Source organism: Marmota flaviventris, chromosome 2, assembly GCF_047511675.1.
Source record: "Marmota flaviventris isolate mMarFla1 chromosome 2, mMarFla1.hap1, whole genome shotgun sequence".
NCBI lineage: Eukaryota > Metazoa > Chordata > Mammalia > Rodentia > Sciuridae > Marmota > Marmota flaviventris.
Window position 1 is genome coordinate 7,399,913 of NC_092499.1, and position 21,837 is coordinate 7,421,749.

A 21,837-nucleotide genomic window follows, 5' to 3' on the forward strand; every position below is an offset into this window, starting at 1 on the left:
GGAGAGGGCATGGAGCTCTAATTACCCCCATGGTTTCCTGAGTGCCTATTTAGTGCAGGCAGCAGAGAAGTTAGCCTTGGTTCTGCCCAAGCCCTGGGTGGGAGACAGGCAAGGGCACAGCACAATCTGGAGCACAGGGGTAAACGCTGGGACTGTGGCAGGGTTTCAGGAGCCCACAGACAGGGCCGGTGACCCTGGGGTGGGGGCAGGTGCGTGGGTCTCCATTTCACAGATATGGAAGTGGAGGCTCAGCTGTGTCTTGTTCACTGGCTGAGATGGATGTGGGTCTCACCTCCTTCCCACAGATGCCTTGTCAATGCCCACTGACTGCTGGGCTCCATGCCAGACCACGGGGAACTAGTCCTGAACAAGGCAGCCAGGAGCCCTGCCTGAAGAGAAGTGACATTTTTGGTGACAGGAACAGAGACAACAAATGAACTAATAATAAGGAAGATGATTGCAGATGCAGTTGGTGCACACAGAGAAAAATGCAGCAGACCATCTGAAACCAACCGCAGGCCAGGGAAGCCAGCCTGGGAGGTTGCAGACCACACCTGGCTCCCTGCCAGGGTTACCACTGCTTGCTGTGTGGTCATGGGCAAGTCGCTCAACCTCTCTGTGCTCCAGTTTCCATGTTTATAGGACAAGGATAGTATCTGCCACTTAAGATTGTCGTGCAGGCTGCAGACTCACACATCTGATGTATGGTACAGAGGCGCAGAGCCTGGAGCCTGAGAGCGCACCCTCAGCGCCAGTCGGTGGGACCACCCCCTCCCCGCCCAGAGCCAGCGTGCAAATTCCGCGCTGCATCCATCCCTCTAGCGACTCTGTGGGCCACTCTGCCTGTTTTTGCGAAGTGAGGAAGCTACATTTGAATTTGTTAAAAAAAACAAATAACAAAAAAACAACAAAAGCCCCAAACCAAACAAACACTGCGCGCCGCCTTCCCTTCCGCGCCTCCGCAATCTGGTGCGGCGGCCTGGAAAGCCCGGCCACAGATGGCGAGCTCGGGACCAGCCCTGTTTTCTAAATAGCGGCTCCTGGTGTAAATGAGGACGCGCAGACACTTGGCGCTGCCTGGTGGCGCGCCCCGCCCGCGGCGGCGGGGTCCTTCAAGACCGGGTGCGGGGCCCTGCTCCTGGTGCCACCCCGCGACCTGTCCTCCCTCCTGTGTCCCTGTGTCCGCAGGCACAACCCAGGGTGGGGGAACAGGTGCGGCGACCTGGGGACAGGCCAGTCGCCAGGTCTTGTGGCTGAAGTCTTGAAAGTGCGCGCCCAGGAACCAGCACAGCAGGAATGGCTTGGAGTGCTGTCCTCACTACGCGCTGGGGGCTCCATGTCGCCGAATGCAAAGTTCGGTTCATCTCGTTTTGTCTTTTCATACTCTCATTCGTGTGCTCCAGTTATGCAGGATTCCAGGGTTCATTTTGGTGTCTTCATAAATGCATCTAATACAACTTCCTTTCCTCCCCTCTCCCCTCCCCCCGTCCCCTTCTACTTTATTGGTCTTCCTTCTAGTTATTTATGTATTTTTTGTTAATTTGGTGCATCATGGTTTCACATTAAAGTGGACTTCATGGCCGTAGAGTCAAACATGGGCACAACTGCTGTCGTTGGCTCACTGCCGGTTCCCCTTTCCCATCCCTCCTCTCCCCCATCCTCCACTCACTGTTCTTCTTCCCTTTCCCTGAGACCCCTCTACTCCTACATAGGACAGAAAACATTTGACCCTTGACTTCCTGAGTCTGGCGAAGCCCAGTTCTATTCTGTGAATGGAGTAATGGACCCAAAGAGGCCCATGCATCTTTCCTGAGGGACGGGAGCTGGGACACCCAAGCCCGACTCCCATCTCACACCCTGGCAGCTGGAAACAGGGTCAGTGCGGCTCTGCCTTCTTAACGACTGCTGCATGAACAGTCTGGAATGGCTCAGGCTGACACTGGCTGCCCGGGCTACTGTGCATTCCTGTACCTTAGCAGTAGATATGACCATTCCACACAATAACAATGGCGGAAAGCAGAGGTTGAGTTACTTGGATTAAAGGAGAATGGGCAAGGGATATACAAGTCCGAGGGCAGTACCTGCTCTTGGCTGGGAACTGGCCCTTCAGCTGTACAAATGACATAAAAGCTCATGAAGTGTTGGTTCAAGTCTCCGCTGTCCCACCTGGTGGCCTATCACACGACTCCATGAGGTCTCGTTTCCTTTTCTGAAAACTGCAGCTCATCAGATCCATTCCCGAGGACCCAGGGAGCCCACTGGTTGGGCCATGGGTGCCTTGTACTAGGGCAGATCTGGTCCCACTCAGCAGCTGACTCAGGCTCCATGTCCCCTTCCTGGCTTCTTTCCTTTTGGAACCCACCGAGCCTTGGCTCCTGGTGATGGCTCTTCTGCAGGGCGTGGACCCTCACACTGGAGGTTGCTTGCCTGGCTCAAAATCCAATGTGACCCACATCAGCTGAGCACATGGAGCCTGGGGTGTTTGCGTGTGGGAGATCAGCTGCCCCCTGAAGTGGAAGGAAAGCCCTGAGACCAGACTGGAGGTGGGCAGACATGGAGAGAACTGCAGCTGTGGTTCAGGAAGCAGGGAGTGCTGGTGGCCGGGGGAGCACCTGCCCCGAGACCTCTGGCACCACTTCTCAGCTGGGCATCCCACTGAAATTCCTCCTCTGTCGCTGCAGGAGATGCCTCAAGATCCAAGCCTTGCAAGGCAGGCACCGACTGGCTGGGTTTAGATGACTGTCCCCACCTCCCCTGAGACTCTGGTCTCTGGAAGTAGGAGGCCTGTGCTGGAAGCGGTGTCAGAGACACTCATGGCGGGGGGGGGGGGGGGTGGGGAACAGTGCTCTAAAAATACGATCTGCTGTCAGAGAGGGACAGAGAATGAAGGGGCACCGCGTCAGTTAGGAGTTCTCAGTTGTGACCAAAATACCTGGTCAGAACAACTTAGAGCAGGAAACCTGATTCTGGCTCCCAGTTTTAGAGGTTCAGCCCCCTCCATTGCTCTGGGCCCAAGATGAGGCGGAGCCTCCTGGTGGAAGGGCATGGTGGGGGGCACTGCCCTGTTCATGGAGCCAGGCAGTCAAGAGAGGAAAGGAAAGAGGACCCAGGAGGACTGGCACCCCCCAGGACACATCCCCATTGTCCTACCTACTCCAGCCAGGTCCCTCTTGCCTGTAGGTACCACCCAGTCATTCCATTCAAACTAGGATGGACTGATTAGGCTACAGCTCCCAGAATCTCACCATCTCACCTCAGAACACTCCTTCAGTGACCCAGGAGCCACTGGGGGAAGCTCCCAACACAATATGCACTGAGTCACCCTGGGCTCTTCCCACTTTCCATTTTTTGTGGCAGGGGTCTTGGCTGGCCTGCCTCTTGGTACACCCAGGGGAGTTCTCACAAATGGAGTGACCAATTTGACTTCTAGACCTATTTCTGAGGTGGAAAATCTGCTGCCTGATTAACAGACAGCCCAGCATTGTGTTGCTTTTGGTCTGGTGGGAGGGGTGGGGGTGGAAAGAAACTCGTTTTTAATGAGTTTCTAGTATATGCAAGAGGTTGTGCCATGCACTTCACATGCATCTCTTTATAATTATAAGTAGAGACCTTGTACGTATGCTACTTTATTTTTCAGAGAAAATACTGGGATTCACAGGACTCAATACTGAAACCATGAGTAAGTCCGCTAGAAATTGCCTCTCATTAAATTAAGTCAACAGCTTAATTGGATGGAAATGGAGCACGGGCTGACAGCATCGAAGAGGGGAAGCAAATGGATTAGATTTGGACACGACAGGAGCCAGGACTCTTGGGACATAGCGGAAGCCAGTGGTGCTCCCAGGGGCATCACCCTGGGATGTCCCCAAGCCTGTGGCATTGTGGACAAGACGCAGTGTTTTGGGCGGGTGAGTGATTTTCCTGGGTGTCTCCCCTGGACAGTCCTGCACAGCCTCCTTGGTTTAATGCTCTGCCATTGGCACTTTAAAACTCTTAATCACGTTGAACAAGGGACCCACACTTTCATCTTGTTTTTGGCCCCATGAAGCACATGCTTGTTCTGCTTTGGCCAGAATAGTGCAAGGTGCTGTGGTTGACAGCCTATCACGATGCGTACCAGGGTCAGTCAGGGCTGGAGACTACCCTGGCAAGGGAGACCCAATGCCAGGCATGCACGTGTGCAGAAAAGTGGATGTTCCTATGATCCTCACGTGTTAACCAACATCCCCACTTGTCCTCTCCCAGGGCAGTGTTACCCACAATCCCTTCCACCCCAGGGTCACTGCCCAGAAGTGGTCATAAGACCTGACCCAGCTGCAAAGAAGGTCAGAAATGAAACATTGGGCGGCAGAAATAAGGCTAATGAGAGTCACCCGGTCAAGACCCACTCAGATTACACAATGCGTGTGTGTCCTATGCGTTGTGGGATGATTCTCAAAGAGTGAACAGGGAATGGCAGTTGAGGCCCAGGATGCAGAGGAAGAAAACCCCAAAATCAAAATTAATGCTGTATAAACATGTGATAGCAAAAATCTTTCAAATGGGAATCATTATTAATGTATCTAAAAAATAGATACTGGGGTTTAAAACCCAAACCTCTCATAGATACACAGTGATCATCCAGATGCTGTTGAGAAAAGGACATATAATTAGACAAATGCACAGAGTAAGTCTTCTAGACCTAGTAGAGGAAGAGACAAACTGTTGAAGGCACAGAAAACATAAAAGAGAACTTAAGAAAATCTGGAGTCAAAAGAGGCGCTTCAGCATGTGACTAACAGGGGACCAGGGAATAGAGGGCAAATAAGAAAGATCAGCAATTACAAGAGCCACAGAGGGACACAGACTGAAGGATGAGAAGCCTCCACATCTATGGAACAGGGTGAGAGAAAATATGAAAGAAGAGATGTTGAGAGCCACAGTCAAAGCAGCCCCAGCAAACTTCCAGCTGATTGGCTCACAGCGCCCCAGCAAACTTCCAGCTGATTGGCTCCTCTGCGGTGATGCTCATTGGGCTGTTTCCCCTCCCTTTCAGACCACAGAGCTGCTCATTGGGGGACTCTTTTGGCTCTGCCCATGCGACCCAGCCAATCAGCCTCAAGAGTGGAAGGAGGGGGGGGGGTTGAGAGGCTCGCAGGAAGCCGGTGGTGACAGTTGGGCTCTGAGGGAATTCCTGGAGAGCTCTTGTGGTGCGGCCTGTGTGTTCTAAAAATAAAGTTCGTTTCTGCTTGACAAGTGGCTCGTGAATTGTGCCCAGCCAAACCATGGCATTTGGTGGCCCGCAAGGGGAACGACTGAGGGTAAGTGATAAGGTAAACTGTTCACCCCTGAGGGCAGGGCAAGAGGATGGGTAGCCATTAATAATGAGATGATTATTATGGGACCTGCTCAATCTGGGATTCCCCAATTGTCTGCTTTGCCAAAAACCTGGAATGTTTTAGTTATAGATATTAAAGATTGTTTTTTTTCAATTCCAATTCATCCTGAGGATAGTCCACGTTTTGCATTTACTATCCCTGCACTGAATCATGAAGGTCCTGATCAGAGGTATGAATGGAAAGTACTCCCTCAAGGGATGGCTAACAGCCCAACTATGTGTCAAATTTATGTTAACAAAGCAATCCAGCCACTTAGAAATCAAAATCCTGAACTACAAATATTTCACTATATGGATGATGTATTATTAGCACATAAAGATAAAAACACATTGCTAGAATGTTATGCCACACTTACAAATTTATTAAAAAATTATAATCTAGAGATAGCAATAGATAAAGTACAATTAAATTTTCCAATTAATTATTTAGGAGTTCTATTATCCTCGACCATAGTCTGCCCACCAAAAATTCAAATATGAGTAGATCAACTTAAAACACTTAACGACTTTCAAAAACTGTTAGGAGACATAAATTGGATAAGGCCTTATCTAGGCATACCAACAGGAGAGTTGGGACCTTTATCTGATATCCTAAAAGGTCCATCAGATCCAAATTCACCTCGCATGTTAACGCCTGAAGCAAGAAATACATTAAAAATCATTGAAACATATATGGAAAATATGCGTTTGGATAGAACTGATATAAGTTTGCCTTTATTATTTATTGTACTACCAACAAAAAATATTCCTACAGGAGTATTTTGGCAAGAAGGTCCATTATTATGGATACATTTATCTTATTCTCCTAAAACTATTCTTACTAGGTATCCTGAGGCTGTAGGACAATTAATACTCAAAGGAATAAAAGGAGTGTTTGGAATTTCTCCCAATAAAATTATTACTCTATATACTATGGATCAAATTGATGAGTTAGCTAATGAGTTAAATACTTGGGCAATAATCATGTGCAAATCTAATGTTTCATTTGATAACCACTTACCATCTAATCCTTTGTTGTCTTTTTGGTCATCGCATCCTGTAATTTTTTCCAAAAACGACAAGAAAAACACCTATCATGAATGCTCCAAATATATTCACTGATGGGTCAAATAATGGTACAGCAGCAATAGTTACACCTGATCAAACTTTTACATTTTTAGTACCCAAACAATCAGCTCAAAAGGTAGAGCTTAATGCAGTATTACAAGTTTTTGTGATGTTTAAAGATTCTGTATTTAATTTATTTTCCGATAGTCAGTATATAGTTAATGCTATAGTATCCCTTGAAGATGCTGGTAGGATTTCCCCTTCCTCTACTGTTTTCTCTTTGTTTTCCACTATACAAAGTCTAATCTGGGACAGAAAAGATCCATTCTTTATAGGACATATCAGGGCACATACAGGATTGCCTGGAGCCCTTAGTTTGGGCAATGATTTAGCAGATAAAACTACACATGACATACATATTTTCTCTACACTAGAAGAAGCTACAAATTTTCATAAAAGGTTCCATGTCAATGCTAATACTTTACAAAAGCATTTTAAAATAACTAAGGAACAAGCTAGACAAATAAAAAAACAATGTCAAAATTGTGTGACCTTTTTACCACAAGTTAATCTTGGAGTCAATCCTAGAGGACTGATACCTAACCATATTTAGCAGATGGGCGTCACACACTTGCCAGAATTTGGAAAATTAAAATATTTGCATGTTATAGTTGATACTTCTTCCGGATTTTTGATGGGCTCCCTTCATGCTGGAGAAAAAACTAAAGATATTATAGCTCATTGCTTACAAAATTTTGCCACTGTGGGCATTCCAAAACAGTTAAAAACAGATAATGGTCCTGGTTGTACTTCTACCTCTTTTAAACAATTTTGCTCATCATTTGAAATTACTCATATAACAGGAATCCCATACAACCCACAGGGACAAGGCATAGTTGAAAGAGCTCATCAAACTATTCAAATGTATTTATTAAAGCAAAAAGAGGGAATTGGGAAGGGGTATATATCCCCCAAAGATAAACTCAAAATAACCCTTTTTACTCTAAACTCTTAAATTTGGATTCATCAGGGCTTAGTGCTGCCGAAAGGCATATGTGTCCAAAAAATGTACATAAGCCCAAGGTACTTTGGAAGGATATTCTAACAGGACAATGGAAAGGTCCTGACCCAGTAATTGTCTGGAGTCGGGGGTCTGTCTGTGTGTTTCCACAGGGAGAACAGCAGCCGATTTGGATTCCAGAGAGATTAACTAATGTCCTGACCCAGTGATTGTCTGGAGTCGGAGGTCTGTTTGTGTGTTTCCACAGAGAGAATAGCAGCCAATTTGGATTCCAGAGAGACTAACTAAAGCGATTTCTACAGACCAAAAAAAAAAAAAAAAAAAAGATGATTTGGCTCAAATCCATAACAGCTGATATCCAGAACTCCAGTTTAGCTATTCTTACATCTGTGACAGTGGTTCTCCCACACCTGGAGGCTAATGAAACCAGGATGCTTTATTTATTTATTTATTATTTATTTATTTATTATTGCCCTTTCCCACATCATGAAGTTCTATTTTGTTTTTTGAGCTCATACAGACCTAGGTTAATGTTTTGCTGATCAGTTCTATTTTTTGACTATGGAGTTTTTAAACATTGCAATGGAGATTTCACCTGTAAAAAGTTACAAGGCCTTTACTATTATGTTATGTGTTGTATGTATTTTATTATGTGTACACACTTGTGTTTTGTGTTGTATGTTTGTATGTGCATATGTCCATATATCATATATGACGAGCACTCATGAAAAAATGGATCCAAATATTTTTTTTTCTTATTCACGTGATTTAAATGGTTTAATTTAAATTAGGTAAACAGCTGTTGAGGATTGTTTTAATATGTGAACAAAAAAGGAGGTTAACAGATCTGTTTTTTTACTTTCACCTTTCCTTTTCATTATATTTAATAATTCTATTCAGGATAATGTAAATTGTTCAGAAAATTGCTTTCTTTTAGTGCCTGCTGGAATGTTACATAATTTTTTCTTTAGCCATCATTGCCAGAATTCCTATCTTCATCCCAGTGCCGGTGAAGACAAAGCTAAAACCAAACTACAGCTTCTGCAATAGCTATCACTGAACTGCTTGCAGAACTTGCCTGGACTATGTATCACTTGTATGCATTGTGAACTGTCTGTTGGTGCAGCGACTTGTGGTAGTGCCAGGGTATTTTTTCTGATGGTGTCATCAGTGGTACAATTTTTCCAAAAGGAGCAGTCAATTGGCTTGGTGTATGCTCCTCCCTTCTGCTTGTGATGGTCGTTCAGCTAAAATTTGGGGGCCAACAGAGGTGAGGCAAAGAACCTCACCCCCCACTAGTACAAAGGCCTATCCACAGGTGTGGCTGTATGTTGGACCAGTAGTCAATGACAGGTAAGATCCAATTGCAGTGGTACCAACCTAAGACAGGAGGCTGACGCCTTGAGGTCAGCTCATCCGATGACGGGTAAGGACCATATGTAGTATTGGACAACCTAAGACAGGCACGGTCCTTAAGCCACATGCTTGTTGTTTAATTAAACAAAGAGGGGGAGATGTTGAGAGCCACAGCCGAAGCGGCCCCAGCAAACTTCCAGCTGATTGGCTCCTCTGCGGTGATGCTCATTGGGCTGTTTCCCCACCCTTTCAGACCACGGAGCTGCTCACTGGGGGACTCTTTTGGCTCCGCCCACACGACCCAGCCAATTGGCCTCAAGAGTGGGAGGAGGGGGGGTTGAGAGGCTTGCCAGAAGCCGGTGGTGGCAGTTGGGCTCTGAGGGAATTCCTGAAGAGCTCGTGTGGTGTGGCGTGGCGTGTGTGTTCTAAAAATAAAGTTTGTTTCTGCTTGACAAGTGGCTCGTGGATTGTGCCCAGCCAGACTGCGGCAAAGAGAGACAGAAGCAGAAAATGAGGCTCCAACATTTCAGAGAAAGAGATGAGCAAGAGGTAGAGTCAATATTAAAGTAAAGATATCTGAGAATCTTACAAAATGGCCAGAGACCCATTACCCTCGGCACCTAGACACTCTCAGTGAAACTCAAGAACCTAGAGGATAAAGAGGAAATTGTAAGGCCCCCAGAGAATAAAACAGCTCACCCTACGCAGGACAGCAAAATGTTGGCCAGCCAAATTCTCAGGAACAGCAGCATGAGCCAGAAAGAAGTGGAAGGACGTCTTTGAAGTTGGGAGAAAATAATTGTGAATCTGTAATTCCATATCCACCAAACTAAGAGTGAGGATGATGTAAAGGTGTCTTAGGTAAACCAGAGCTTAGAATAGGCACATGTGGGTGTCCCTAATGAAATTAACATCCAAAACGAGAAAAAAATACAATAGAAGGGAGAAGCAGGGTACAAGGTCACAAATATTAAAATGTAATACGAGTCAACACCAGAATAATGGAATAAGTAACTTCTGAAACAGCCATGAAAATCAGTGAGCATAGAAAACTTGGCCAGTCCAAAAAAAGGAGTAAAATGGGAAAACCAAGAGAAACAAAAAGAAAATGTGAAGTACAAATAAAATCACATGAATTGCTAAACACAATAAATGTAAATAGGCTAAACTCACAATTAAAGGACACAAACTTCATATTACATCAAAAATTTATGAGAATATGATGCCCTTTGAAAAGTAAAGTTTAGAGCAAAGATAAACTAGGCATTCACTAACCAAAGGAAGTCAGTTTTTTTTTCTTTTGGTATTAGAGATTGAACCCAGGGGCACTTCACCACTGTGTCACATCCTCAAATCTTTTTATATTTTATTGAGACACAGGGTCTTGCTGAGTTGCTTAGGGCCTCACGGAGTTGCTGAGGCTGCTTTGAATTCACAATCCTCCTGCCTCAGCCTCCTGAACCATTGGGATTACAGGTATGTGTCACTGCACCTGGCTGTGAAGTGTTCTTAATAAAGGACAAAGTAGAACTTAATATGAATCACATTGTGGTGTTGATAAAAAACACAATCCACTGAGTTGACATAACAACCATTAATTGTATATAAATAACTATCCAATCCCCAAACACAAAAATCAGCATCTGTCACACTGACAGGATGTGATTGATCAATATGCAACAGTGATACATTTTTAATATCCATCTCCCAAGTGAAGAATAATAAGAATCCAAGAAACATGTCCGATCTGGCAGAATATATGTATACACATTTGCACTTCACAAAACATATATTTTTTTTTCAAACATGCATTGAATATTTACAGGAGACGTCAGTTTAGTGAACCATTAAAGAAGTCCAGTGCATTCCAAATAATAGCCTTTACAGGATCCATCTACCTCTTCTTACCACAGTGAATTAAATTGAAATATAAACAATAAAAAGATAGGTATTCCCCATGCATATGGGAATATTAAATAATCTATGTTAATGAGAAAATCACAAGGAAAATGATAAGTGCATGAAACTGAATTACAATGAATGCATTACATTTAAAAACTTGGGAGATGAAGGGAAGGTCTTTCTTTTTTTTTTGTATTGGGGATGGAAATGTGGATCTTGCACAGTCAACCACTTTACCATTGAGCCAAATCTCCAGCCCTTTTTATTTTGAGATGAGGTCTCACTAAGTTGCCCAGGCTGGCCTCAAATTTGTGATCCTCCTCCCACAGCCTCCCAAGTAGCTGAGATTATAGGCTGTGCCACTATACCTGGAAGATTCAGGTAAATTTTTGCTTAAAGGAAAATTAATAGTCTCATATGCATTTATTAAAAACATTAAAGGCTGAGAACAGATGACCAAGGCACCAGTCAATTCAGTTTCTGGTAAGGGTACTCTTCTTGTCCTGTAGATGGTCACCTTCTTATTACATCCACATTTAGTTATATTCTCTCTCTCTCTCTCTCTCTCTCTCTCTCTCTCTCTCTCTCTCTCTCTCTCATTCAATCTTGGAGATAGAACTCCAGGGTCTCCTCTTATCAGGACATCAGCCATCTTGAGTTATGACCTCACCCTTATGACCTATTTTAACCTTTACCATCTCCTCAAAGACACTACCCGCAATGCAGCCACATTGGGGATCAGGGCTTCAAAGTGAGAATTTGGGGAGGATGCAGACATTCAGCCTTTAATGCACATTATTGGGTGGTACACAATTTTGGTTTGTACCCATTTGTCCCCATTACTGGCTTTTACTTAGGTGGCATCTGTCAAGTTTCTTCACTATGAAGTTCCTCTTTCTCCTTTTGTAATCAATAATGTTTTGTGGGGAGATGCTTGTAAACTGTGTAAATATCATAATTCCCATAAATATTTATCCAAAGTATTGATTTTTGATGCTTCTTGTTTGAATTACTTATTGCTATGCTGAATACCAAATGGTGATATTATAATACTACCATCCCTTTTCATTTATTAATTGGTATGAATTTTAAGGGAAAACTTATTTTTCTCCCTATTTACTTATTTATTTTTATTTATAGCAGAATAGATTTATAGATTAGATTTTATTCAATTGTTATAATTTACTAGGAACAATATTTCTATTGGTTTTTAAGTTGTCCTTTATTTGGCATTTCCACAAAGGAATTAGATTAGCTTTTGCACCATAAATAAGTAGAACACCAGATAAAACATATAAACATATTTTCAGACTTTTGACAACAGGAAGATCAGGTAGTGATCACTAGAAGTGAAACAAACAAATAAGCACAACAATTACTCCAGGTTTTGTCCTGGAAGAATTCTGTGGCTCTGATGTAGGGAGGAGGAACTCCAGCAAGCAAAGTCGGCTTTGTGATCCAGAGCAACAGGAATCAGAGTTTAGGGGGAATTGAAATCTTTCAGAGTACTGGAGATAAGGTAGCTGCATAGAGAAAGGCATCCAGAAATCTTCAGGGGCTTCTAGGAGTATTTGGATGAATATTGGCTTATACATGGGTAGGGGGAGACTCTATGAGGCTGAACAAAGAGCACCACAGAAGGCAAAGAATCAATGTGTAGTGATAAGCCAAATAACCACCACGACCCTCACAGAGTTGTAAATTATTGAGGTTCCAACCAACCAGAGTGGAGAGCTCTAGTTCAATAATGGTAGCATCTAGTGGAGACTCATGTCTTAGGAGTATGTCTCAGGAGGAGGATGCCTAACAGCATGTCTTAGGAGTAGGAAGGAACCACCCACAGGGTAAAACCAACTTTTACACTTCCTCTAGTAAGCCCAAAAAGATGATGCTAATCTGGGAGTAAATTAAATGCCTGCCAGAATAGAACTCTACTTCTTGAAGAAAGCTAGCAAAATGTAGCCACTTGACAGGATCACACAATGTCTAGCACACAATAAATAATCACTAGATATGCGAAAAAGCAGAGAACATGTGGCAAATAACCTGGAGGAAAAAAAATAAATAGAGTCAAATTAAAAAAAAAATGACAGAGGTAATGGAATTGCCAGGGAAAGGCTACGTAACAGCTTCTACAAATATGTTTAAGATATTAAAGGAAAATATAGTGAAAAGAGAAATAGAAACCACAAAAAAATAAACAAATGGCTACTTTAGAGCTGAAAAAACACAACCTATGAAGCAAAAAAAGCACACCAGATCTGCTCATTAGTATATTCGTAAGTTCAGAAGAAAAGGTGAGTAAACTTGAGAACATAGTCATAAAAATGATTCAAATTGAAGAACAGAAAGAAAGAGGTCTAAAAAATGAACAGAGCCACAGAGCTCCTTGGCACAGCAGTGCACAACTTAGAACATGTATGATTGATGTCCCAGGGATGGAGGAAGAGACAATCAGGTGTGTGCGTGGTGGGGAGTATTAGAGGAAATAGCCAAAATTTCCCCAAATGTGGTGAAAAATATTCTGAATTTTAATGAACCCCAAGCAAAGTTAATAAAGAGAAAACTACTTCAAGTCATGCCACAATTAAATTAAACCAAAGAACACTATAATACCTTAAGATAGTTGACAAAGAGAAAAATTCTAAAAGCTTTCGAGGAAAAAGACATATTACACACAGGACAACAGAGATGAAAATGTCTTCTGGCTTCTCCAAAACAATATGAGCCAGGTGATATTATAATGACATCTTTAAAGTGCGGAGAGGAAAAAAATCCCAGCGTTGGTTACATAGAATTTTTTATATCCAGTAAGAAACCTTTCAAAAATTGAAGGTGAAATAAAGACATTTTTAGACAGACAAAAGCCAAGGAAATTGTTACCAGCAGACCTGAACCAACTACAATAAATGTCCAACCAAGTTTTCCAGGCTGAAGGAAAATCATTCTAAGTGGAAACTCAAGTGTGCAAAACAGAAGAAAGGTACCAGAAACTGAAAATATGTAGATATGCAAAAGATCTTTGTACCCATTAAATATTTTTAGGAAAATAATTGTGTAAATAAAAATAACAATTTATTCCATATTTCACATAGGAATGAAATGGGGCACAAAATAGCACATGAAAGAACCATCAAGGCTTGCCTTCGGAGAAAATGCCCGTTTATTGAGGAACAGCTCTGCATATTTAAAGAGATGGGGGTGGTTTGACAGTTTTAACAATTTAATGGTTGAAGGGTTTGACAGTTGGCATGGGACGCTTTTTGATTGGTGGGTAAGGATCATGTGAGCCAGCAGGGCTCACGATTGGACAGCTCTTCTTGGGGGATGGAGAAGTTAGTCTTTGGAGTTGGGGCAACACCCAACAGCACAGAAAATGGAAGAAGGAAAATCTAAACATATTGTTGTAAGGTTCTAAGTTGCATGTAAAGTTTATGCTATTACTTGATGTTTAAAGAATCACATTTGTAGGGAAACAAAATGGATTGAAGCATAGCTAGTAAGCCTATTGACTTGATGAAATTTAATACAGATTGAGTGTCTCGTATCAGAAAAGCTTGGACCAGGAGTGTTTTGGAGTTTGGAATAACTATGTATGTATGTATGTATGTACCTACCTACCTACCTACTATCTGTCTGTCTATCTGTCTGTCTTGGGGAAGGGGACCTAAATATAAAAATTCAATTGTTTCATACGTACATGTCTTATACACATAGCCTGAAGGTGATTTTATAGATGATGTCAGTGCTAAAAATGTTTCAAACTTTTGAGCATTTTGGATTTTTAATTTTTGTATTAGGGTATTCAATGTATACTATAATACTTATACTTAAAATACTTAGTTAACTCAAAAGAAGACATGGAAGAGGGGGAGGGAAGGGAATTAGGAGAAGATAGGAGAACTATCAAAGGAATAGCAAAAGATAAATTCACCTTTATATTTAATTACATTAATTCTAAATGGACTAAGCACATCAGTTAACAAGCAGCCAAGTCGTATCTAACTATATGCTGTGTACAGGAAACACACTTCAGATATGAAGAGATAGGCAAAAAGTCACTGGATGTGAAAGGAGTTACAGGGCAAAGACCAGTCACAAGGAGGCCAGAGTGGCTGTATTAATATCAGATATATAGGCTTCAAGTAAAGGGGACTACCAAGGGTAAGGGGGACATTTGCAAGTTATAAACAGCCAATTCATCAGGAAGGTGTAGTAGTAGCACTTATACGAATAAAAAGTGACCATAATTAAATAAAGTGAGAAAATTATAAAATAAATCTAGAAAATTTGCCACTATTTGGAAATTATGTAACATACTTTTAATATATTTTAAAATTATCCATGGATCAAAGAAGAATCATAAATAAAATTAGATAATGTTTTGAATGGAAATAAGATGAAAGCAAAACACACAAAAATGTATTTATGTTTTTTAGAGGGAAATACTTTTTAATCATTTTGTGAGAAAAGAGGAAAGGTTTAAAATAAATGATCTAAGATTACATTTTAAGAATCTAGGAAAAGAACAATAAAATCCCAAATAAGAAGAAAGAAGGAAAAAGGATCAAAACAGTAGTTAAGAAATAGCAAATGTAAAGATAATAGAGGACGGAATCTGTGAAACTAAAAGTTTGTTCTTCATAAAGCTTTATGAATTCATACCTTTGGATTGATTGATCAAAAAAGGGCATCTGTGATTATTTTCCAAAACGAGGAATAAGAGAGCATATCACTGCAGAGTCCACAGACATGAAAAGGATGCTAAGAAACTATCTTGATGATCTTTGTGCCAATAATATAAATAACTTAGATAAAATGGACAAATTCTTTGAAAAATACAATTTACCAGAACAGACACAAGAAAAAAATTAAAAAAATGAATAATCCTATAATTTCATGCCCAAATGATCAACTAGTAAATTCTATCAAATATCTAAGGAAGAAAAAAAATACCAATATTATGTAAACTTTTTCAGAAAATAGAAAAAGGGACCATTTTGCAGATGATGTTGTGATGGCATGACAAAAAACAAATATGAAGAAAATATGGGAAAAGTACAGACTAATTTCCTTCATGAAAACAGAGGAAAATCCTTAGTGACATATTGTCAAATCAAATTCAGAGATATCAACGATATACTGCTAAGATTCAGTGCTGTTTTGACATTAAAAGAAAGAAGTAATCAATGTAATTTGCAATATTGCAAAAAGAAGGAAATCATATGATTATTTCGGTACAAGCATAAAAATCATTTGACAATATTTAACATTCATAGATTATAAAAACTCAGAAAACTGGGAATATAAGAAACTTTTCTCAACACAACAAAAAGCATATATGAAAAACATATAGCTATACCATACTTAATAGTAAAAGAGTAAATACTTTTTCCTTTAAGACCAGTTATAGTAAAGATGACCTCTCTTACCACTTCTTTTCATGGGGTAGAGATCCTAGCCAGTGTAATAAAGCAAGAAAAGAAAAAAAAAATAAACAGCACAAAGATGGGAAATAAATAAATAAAATCATCTTTATTGCAGATGATATAATTATGTGAGTATTAAAACTTAAGGAATCTTTGAAAATGCTAAAAGGTATATAATTATGCAAGTTTTCTTGATACAAAGTCAATATACAAAATCTATATTTCTTTTTTTTTAAATTTTTTAATGTATTTTTTAGTTTTCTGCGGACACAACATCTTTGTATGTGGTGCTGAGGATCGAACCCGGGCCGCATGCATGCCAGGCGAGCGCGCTACCGCTTGAGCCACATCCCCAGCCCCCAAATCTACTATATTTCTAAATACAGCTGGCTGTCAATATCCATGGAGGATGGATTCCATGATCTCTTATGAATGCTAAATCTATGTTACTCGAGTCTCATGTAACATGATGTGGGATTTGGGTATCACATGTATCTGCCCTTCCATATACTTTAAGTCAACTTTAGATCACTTACAATACAAATACTATATAAATGCTACAAACATTTATTAAATGCTATGAACAATTGCCATTAAATATGGCTTAAATAATAGAAACAAGGAAAATGTGTGTATGTTCAGTACAGATGCATTTTTTTTCCTAAAATCATAATTCATGGTTGGTGGAATCCATGGCTGAAATGGGAAAACCATATGAGTAAGAATAATTGGAAACATAAAATATTTATAAATAAATTGAATAAAATGACACTATGAAACTATGAAATACTTTTGAAGAAAGTTAAAGAATACCTATACATAGGGAGAGGTATACTAAATGGATGGGGAGATGCATCACAGGACTGAAAGTTGTTGTGATATCCAAGAAGTTTCTTCCTCTTTGGGGAACACTCTTAAACACCAAACGTGTGGGTTTTCCATACCAGTTCACCGGTTCTCCATCAGCAGGATATTGACGATTCCATTTAGGTCTGACACCAGCTCCTGGAGTCAGCACAGACCTCAGGGGTCAAGACTTAGTCCTCCAAGGCCATGGGAGATGCCAGAGGCTGATGAGGTGCCCAGGTCACCCTGCGAATCTGGCATTCCCACTTGCCACCCCTCGAGTTTGATGATATGCTAGAAGGGCTCATAGAGTTCAGGAAAAGTCTTAACTCATGTTTTCTGGTCAGTTATAAAGCCAAGCACAAGGGACACAGGAAGCCATGCTGGAGAGCCCCGGTCCTCCCCAGAAGTACTGCCTGCCCAGCACCTTGATGTTCTCACCACTGGAAACTCTCTGAGTCTTCTTGTCGTAGAAGACTGGGTCTCACTCTATAGTCCCCATTCTTCTCCCAGGAGGTCGGTGGGTGGGGCTGTAGGTTCCAACTCTAATCACTTGATCTCTTTTTGACCAGCCCCATCCTGAATCTGTGGAGAGGTCCCACCTTACATCACCTCATTAGCTTAAGTCCAGGTAAGATGGAAGGGGCTTGATATGAACAACAAAAAACACTCTTATTTCTCAAAATTCCAAGGGTTTCAGGAGCTCTGTGCCAGGACCAGAATGAGACCAAATATATTTCTTATAATATGAAAACATCATTCTACTCACATTTATTTGTAGATTTAATTCAACTCCAATGACTATGCCAGTAGATTTTGGGGAGAAATTGACAAACATTGTAAAATTTAAATGGTAAAGCAAAGGATCTAGTGTAGTTAAGATAACTTTTAAAAAGGGGAATCTATCTGGGAGACTTATACTACCTAATTTCAGCAACTGCAATATAATAAAACTGCAAAATTCAAGTCAGTATAGGACTAGACATGAAAATTAATGGAACACAACTACACAACGTATGTGATCAAGTGATTTCAACAAGGAAACAAAGGTAATTTCATAGCAGGAGGATGATCTTTTCAGTAAATGATTCTGGGACGATTGAATATCCACGTGGGAAAGTAAAGCCTGGCTCTTCTTGGCCTCACCTACCAAGGTGAACTCTAACCAGACCATTTACTTTGGCACAGAGACTTGAATTATGAATCTTCTGAAGAAATCATAGGAAAATCTATGTCTGACCTTGGAATAGGCAATGGGTGGAATACCACCAGCATTAACCATAAAGGGAAATTTGAGAAAATGAGCTCTCACAAAGTTAAAAACTTCTGCTTCTTAAAAGACAGCTTTAAGAACATAGAAGACTGCTGTGATTGGAGAAGATATTGTTGATATGTAAGTACAGTAAATAACATATTCAGAAAGACTCCAACAACTTAATAATAAGATAGATGACCCAATGAAGGTGTGCGAATGCTCAGATGTGCACTATGCCAAACAGCCATATGAATGGCCAGAAAGGTCAGGAGAAGCTGCTTGACATCCCTAGCCAAGGGGAAGCTCAGACGAGACGAGACGATACATCCACTAGAATTGCTGAAATTAGAAAAGGTAAGTAAGACAAGCACTGCTGAGAAGGTGGGGCACTGGAGTGCTGAAGAATCATGGTGGGAATGCGAAACGTACGATCATTTTGGAAAACGGTGCAAAAGTTTCTTATAGTATAAATAGCCTTATTAGAAAACCCAGAAAGTCTATGAATTACCTTAGAGAAATGAATACAGATATCCAGACCTATAGGTAAACATTCAAGCCAGCATTACTTACAATATCCACAAACTAGTACAATATGCATAAATTTCCATCAATTGGTGAATGGATATACCAACTGCATTTTTAACAGATTCAAAAATTATTCAGCACCAAAGATTAATGAATTACTGGTACGTATGGCCATCTGGATGAATCTCAAAAACTCTACTAGCCAAAGAGGGCAGACAACAAAGAACACTAATGGTAAGATTTCATTTATGTGAAGTCCTAGAAAAGGCAAAATCATTTGTAGCAACATAAATGAGATGAGGAGGTCTCTGGGAGGGGTGAATCATTAGGACCCTTTCTGTCAGAATTTTGGGAAAAATGGGAATATTTGGTGTCTTGATTAGAGCCATAGTCACATAGTTATATATATATTTGTCAAAATTCATTGAACTGTAATTGAAATAGGTGCCTCTAATTGTATATCAATTATATCAGATCAATTCAGTTACAATGTAGATTTTTTAATCCCCAAATTTGGCCCATGTGTGCCTCTTCAAGTTGGCTATCCTTAGAGGTTACCGTCTTTCCTTGAGCATTTCTTTAGTTTCTGCCACAAAATGTTCCTGGTGCATCTTGTTCTTTGTCGGTCCCAAACCTGGAATCATACGCTGCCCCGAGGATCCCATGTTCCCTTGAGTGGAGAATGGTCTGTTGAAACCAAGATCTGAAGCTGAGTGTGCTCACTGTCACTGGAGTGTCACGCCGACAGTCCTTTTGGCAGATAGAGCAAGGAAACAAAAGTAAGGACATCACACACACACAAACCTAGGTTCACACCTATAGTTCTACCTGTCTATCAAAACCCAAGAGCTCACACCAGCACTTCCCACTTCAGTTCAACCTGTTCCATGCCAGACCTTCACCCTTGAAGCACTTCTCCGAGGTTATCACGGGTGACAAGTTAATTAGCCCTTTCTCTTCTGGTTATTAGAGTCTCACCCTGAGCACAGATCAGAGCCTCATTATCAGAGTCTTATTATCTTTTCTTCCTCTTGGTCAGAAGCGACTTCAATATACCCCACATTTTTCTGAGGTTCTTTTATCTAAAACTTGTTCTCTGCATTAATTTCTGTCACTGTTGGTTCTTTGTTTTCAAATCACATATCAGATTCAGACTAAGGAGCAAAAAGGACATTTATTGGAGGCTCAGTGGTGGCTTGCGGAATCTAAGGGAAAGTCAAAGAATCAGAGTTGGGAACAACAAGAAGCTCGAGAGATTTGGGGGGATCTAAGAGGCCAGACTCAAAGACCCTTCATTAGCACGTCACCAAGGGAAGAGCTGGCTTCTCCACTGTCCCATCTTATTCTTTCCCTATTGGACATGTGGACCTCAGGTGAGTGTCTGACTGAACACTCTTGTGTCATTGATGGGGCTCTTTGCTTTGCTGGATGGGGCCAGGCCCCCTGAGTGAATGCCCCACCAAGCTGTGCTATGGAGTGGAAGGCTGGTGGGCAGCCCAGCAGATGCCTGAGACCAGACCCTTCCCCTTGCTGCAGGTGCCACCTGCCTTGCTCTTCCGGAGCTCTTTGAATTGCTGGCTTAGTCTCAACTTTCAGGTCTCTTTTCAAATGCCATTTCCTCAGAAAGACCTTTCTCAATTACCCTACCTAAAGCCGGCCTTCTTCAAGTTCCCTCTTTCGCAGCACTCTGGGTCCCTCCCCGCCAGAAATAATTACCTCTCCAGCTGTCTGCTGCTCGCCGTCTATCGATAGCAGCAAGCCTCTCCCCTGCAAGGCAGAGGCGCTCAAGAACGGCTTGTTCATCTGCTCACTCCTAAGACCCCGACCTTGACCTCATGTACTTGGGGACCCAGTGAAGGGTGCGTGCCCAGGGTCTCATCCCTCTGTGTAGCAAAACTGGGCTTCCTACGCCAGCAGGCTGGGCGCTGGAGTCCCTGGTTTTCTAGTTGCCTGCCCCCTGCCATCTACTAGAAGACAAGACAAAAGCAAAGCAAACCCGACTCATGCAGTAAGAGGCTGTCTCAAGGAAATGTCCATTTACAATTAGAAAGTGCCACAGCGACGGCAGATGAAGGGTTAAACCAACCCCAAAATAAATAAGTCACCATAAAGAGGGTTAGGAAGAGTGGGGGAAGCCGGTTCACGTTGCTTCTTTCTCTTTTGCTCTGAACTCTGTTTTCCTCCTCCTCTTCCTCTTCCCCCACCCGGCAAGAGGCCCAAGTCCGCAGAGCCATCCAGGGGCTGGCGGAGCCCTGAAAGGGACCAGAGGCGCTTGCTGACAAAAGCCTGAAATCCTGGTATCTCTTTTGTTTTCACCCAAGTCTGTGGCCACTGACATTCCTCTTTCACACCGCGGGTGGATAATAAGCCCCCTTCTCAGGCATCGAAATGCTCTTATACATTTTAATGTGACCTTAGACAGTGCTTTTCAGAAAGCACGGGCCCATCTGACTACACTTGAGGTTGAATTGAGCTAATGGTATTCACCTCATCTTTAGATGCAAAATTGGAAGATAAAAAGACCTTGATGTGAAAGGAGGGGGGCCGCGAGGGGAGTTGGGAGGGGAGTCGGGGGTGGATGGGTTGAAGGGGGTGTGGGAGGGGGGGAGCAGATTAGAGATTCTGCTCAAAAATCTCATGATTGCGCGTTGATAACGAAATGTCTCCCCTTTCTAAAATCCCCCATGGGCCCCAGAGATGTCCTGATGCTTTTATTTTTAATGATAGAATCTTTTTATTCCCTGGCCAGGAAAATTTGAATGTTGCTGCATATGTGGCCAGGAGATACATTGACCTTTAGCAAATCTTAGTTTTTAAAAAAATCAGATGGAACAGTTATTGCAATATTCCGGCCCCATAAGATGAAAAAGAGAGGGAGAGGGAGAGAGAAAGCGCTGCCTCTCTGTAATCAGACGTGGCTTAAATTTAATAAAGATGCGGTGTCTCCTTTTAAATGGCCGCAACCAGCAGTCTCTGGGAATGATAAGGAGCTTGCTGGAGACGTGGCGCCTCCCAGTTTCATCTCAAGATCACAGAGAGAAGCGTTCTCAAATGGGAGCAAACTTGGTTTCTCTCTGCT